The following is a 4,362-nucleotide window of genomic DNA, read 5'->3' on the forward strand; positions in this document are numbered from 1 at the left end:
AAACTGCCATTCTTATAAATGGTCTACAGACAATGCATCAATAATGCATGGATAATGCTTTGATACAGCAGGATGAGGTTGGTAAGAACATAATGCAATGCAGTTTACACAGTAAAGGACAGGATTCTCCCAGGTATATACCAAACACCACATGAGGCAGGAGGGGAAATGGAACCTATTATCTCACATTAATAGATTAGATTAGAAACTGGTTTCTGGAGAAAAATAGTAGCTGGTTTCTCTCAAGGGCGAGATTACATAAATGATTACATACTGAAATAGAATTTAGAACTTGGCACTTCATCTGCCCCCTCAGACAGACACGCTACCAATAAAGAAGCCTTGTTTCTTTATTAAACAGTGTTTTATGCCAACTTTAGAGCACTTGAGTTGCACTTCTGACATGTGGGATTTTTTTTGTAACTGCGTGTATCAACAGGATCCTAACGATTATAGATTTTGTGCCACTCTGAAAGAGAGCGCGGCATGACTGTTACAACTACAATCCCAAAATGTTTCCTTAAGATGTACAATGTTTACCCTAGGGTTTTTTTCAGCAGTGGGGGTCAAGGTTTTGAATTGAGTGCTCGCTTTGCGAGCTCGCTGACAGCATAGTGCTCGTCATTTTCAGCCCAGAGACCCCCTCCATTGCTTGCCCCAACCCTGTTTGCCCTGTCACTTGCCCCAGTTGCTCAAAGTGGTGAGAGTGGAGAGCCTGTATGCGCTATTGCATACCTAACATTTCATAAAGTTCTAAAATCCCACAGGAGTGGCGGTCCCACAGCAGCCACCACTGCTGAATGCATATAGCGGAAACACTGATGCAGTTGTGATTAGAAAATGTATCTTAAATGTAGATTTTACAACTGAAACCATAACAGCTATTTAAGAGCCCACTAATGCAGATACTAGTCTTGTATTGTCAGCCAGAATTTTGATTGGTGAATATGAACCTGGTTAGCAGGACATCCAGAGAGCCCAACTTCCACAAGACAAGAGGGGGGAACGCACCAAACCAAGGAGGAGAAATGGGTGATTTACAATCAGCCATGTAAAGACAGAACAAAGCATAACAGGCAACATAATAGCATGATAGTGCTTTGATAACAGAACAGCATGCAGAGGAGGGGTCAATCTCCCAGACATTCCCTGGTCTTTATACAGGTCCCAGGGTCAGATCACTAGCTGACTAGACCAGTGGGCTGGAGCCCCACATTCACACCCAACCATATTCAGACCACAGTGATTGGTTGTCCTCTTGGCTAAATGAAGGGGATTGGTCAGCATCGATCACATGATCAGTAACAATACCCATTTTATTCTGGCCAGGTGGGCAGGGCTTTGGCCCGTTTGATTGGTTGTGGGAGTTTTCGGTAGGTGCGGGCCGGGGGTGGGGGTGGGGGTGGGGGTGTGTTTTCCCTGGGGGGCCGCTGATGTTACTGACTAGGGAGGGGTTGAGGGAGAGGAAGGCGTGGTTCCCCCCGTGAAAGAGGGCTCGTTGAAGATAGAGTCCATAAACACTGACTTTACGGTGAAGGAGGAGCCAAAGAAGGACTCCAGACTGGAGAGGTCAGCCTCCTCTCTACTGCAGGGCAGGCTGACTAACTTGGGCAGGGGAGCAGGAACGGGGGGCACGGGGGGGCTAGGCTGGGATGTCAGGGGCTGGGACTGGGGGGGGATGGTGGTTGTGGTGGTGGAGGGGTACTCACTGGGTGTGGTGTTGGAGTGAGCCTTAGAGGAGGAGACAGAGAAGGGCGAGGGGTCGACAGACACGGGCTGACGGATGTCTTTAGACAGCAGGTCGTGGATGCTCGTCTGGCGCGTTGAGCCCTCAGCCGTGGAGATGACGCTATTGGCGTAGGGCAGGGTGGAGGAAGAGGAGGAGTCCAGATGCTGAGACACAGACGTGGCTTTGCCCTGGGACGAGAGCCGCGCCCTGACTGAACCCTTTATATGCGTACTCTCCGCCTTCTGCAGGGTCGGACGCCCTGGTCGGCCTGTTGACCTTGAGTGCCAGCCGTCGGAGTTGACTGGCGCTGCCTTCCCACCGGTTGAGTGCAGGATGCCCCGCCACTTGGTGGCTCTGGAAGAGGTGGAGCCTCGATCCACCAGGTCTCTCCGTACGCACTCAGTGGCTCCAGGGATCTCCAGGTTCTCTTGGCTGCTCGACTAGAGGATGAGAACAGAGGCATTCATGTTACCAATGTTGAACACTACTCCTTTCTTCATGTAAACAATAAGCATATGACACAATAAAATAAAGTAAAACAGAGGCATCAATGTTACCACACCATGACACCACCTGTCCCTCACCTCTACAAAACCACCATAAAAATTAACAAGACAATAATCATCATCAACTCCCAATTAGAGCACTGCCGTTCAACGTGCCTGTTCAAAAACACAACCACACACGTCTTAGGACACAACTCACCTATGGTACTGTACAGCCCTCATTTCCACATTTATAACAGACTTATAACATAGTTACAACCCCCATTACAAACACTAAAAGCACCAATTAATCTGATAACTGTAGTTCAGTGACCTGTGACAAGGTAAAAATGAATGAATTTAGGGGGGGGGGGGAGAGAGGGGCGATAGAGAGGGGAGTCAGAGGGAGGAGAGATAGAGAGGGGAGCAGAGGGAGAGATAGAGAGGGGGGGGGGGTTAGAGGGAGAAGAGGAGATATAGAGAGGGAGGGAGGGTCAGAAGAAGCGTACCTTTGGCCTCCAGCGGAGACAAATGAGAATTATTATTGCTATTACCACTGGTGTTGGTCTTGGAGACTGGAGGCTCTAGAGGCGATGGAGACTGGAGGGTCTAGAGGCTGGGGACAGGGTTATGGGGATGAGATGAGAGGGGGATGAGAGAGAGAGGAGATGAGAGGGGGAGGAGAGGGAGAGGGGGAGGAGAGGAGAGGGAGATGAGAGGAGAGAGGGCATGAGAGAAACACAGGACACGCAGGGACAACAGATGGTACATGCAGGCAGGACAGGCAGGAGCCAGGGTGGCAGGGTGGCATGGTGCCATGGTAATTCCCAACATGCCCAATCAAAAACAGGAAGGGAAGGTTGACGGGGGATATGCAACCTTAAAGGTAAGGAGTCACTGTGGGGGGACATGCAGCGTTCGGCCTGTAGAGGGAGCTATAGGACCGTGGTCAGGGTTACAGAAACGAGGCTGGTTGCGCACCTGTTGCGAATGAAGCCTCGTTAACGAAATGGTTTAAGATGTGTGTGCCTCTGCTTTAGGAGGGGAAGCTGGAAAGCTCCGACTGGAAAGTCGACGAGGGATTGAGTATTAATAAACGGGGTTTGCCCTTACCAGACCGACTGAGTCCACCTCTGTGTCAAGGATCTTGTTACATTGGCGCCCAACCTGGGACACAGAGTGAAGGCGGATAAAAAAGAAGAAAATGGAGACATTAAGCGCGGCCGTCGCCAGGATGACCCTCATCCTGGAGCAGCAGACCCATCTGCAGCAGGAGCAGCAGTCCGCGGTGGGAAAGATGGCGAGGGCTGAGTCGAATCGGGTCGGCACAAGGTCCCCCCAAGGTCCACCTCCAGGAGATGGGGGACCTGGACGACCCGGAGGCGTTCCTGGCGGTGTTCGAGGAGACGGCGAGGATCTCGGGGTGGCCGGACGGCAAGTGGGCGTACCATCTGCTGCCCCTCCTGTCAGGTGAGGTGCAGCTCGCTGCCCACAGCCTGCCAGCGGCCGCCCAGCGGGACTATCCCTCCCTAGCCCGGGCGATTCGAGACCGCCTGGGCCTCACCACGGAGGAACACCGTCGCCGGTTCTGGGCCCCGACGATGGAGGAGGGGAGCCGGCCCTTTGCCTACGCCCAGCGGCTGCGGGACAGCACGTGGCGGTGGCTGGACCCAAGGAACAGCTCGGCGGAGGAGGTCGGGGACCGGGTGGTGATGGAGCAGTTCCTCATGGGGCTCCCGGCCCGGACCGCTGCCTGGGTCCAGTACCACCGGCCCCAGGATCTCGCGGCCGCCGTTACCTTGGCGGAGGAACATCTTTCCCTCCCGCAAAAAGTAGCCTTGTGTCCATAATCAAGCATGAGTGTGATAAGAATGTTTAGCAGACACAACAAAACGTACCCTTGTGCCCATAATCAAGCATGAGTGTGAACCCAGGGTGATGTACTGGATTCTAGATCGAATTCTATGCCTGACTGCTAAGTAGGTATAAAGGTCAAATGTATTATTATATGTATTGTGACACTGAGAGTTGAGGGACAGAGACACATCCTTAAAAAGAACTTCCCTAAAAAGCACTTCATATGACCTTACAAACACACAGTGTCTAACACTCAAAACACAAACACACTCAAACTGTGTTTAACACGAA

The 4,362-nt window shown here is 51.8% G+C and overlaps 1 pseudogene across 1 annotated transcript; it reads right to left on the reverse strand.

Moving 5' to 3' along the window:
• Window positions 1-1,216: 1,216 nt before the first annotated feature.
• On the reverse strand, window positions 1,217-4,124 carry LOC310824086 (annotated as a pseudogene). The gene is made up of 5 exons: window positions 4,113-4,124; window positions 3,328-3,381; window positions 2,724-2,823; window positions 2,287-2,315; window positions 1,217-2,169 (listed from the first exon to the last, which is right to left on the reverse strand). The product of its transcript is annotated as an uncharacterized misc_RNA (transcript).
• Window positions 4,125-4,362: the final 238 nt, after the last annotated feature.

The sequence above is a fragment of the Argentina silus genome (assembly GCF_951799395.1).
Source record: "Argentina silus genome assembly, chromosome: Y".
Classification (NCBI taxonomy): Eukaryota; Metazoa; Chordata; class Actinopteri; order Argentiniformes; family Argentinidae; genus Argentina; species Argentina silus.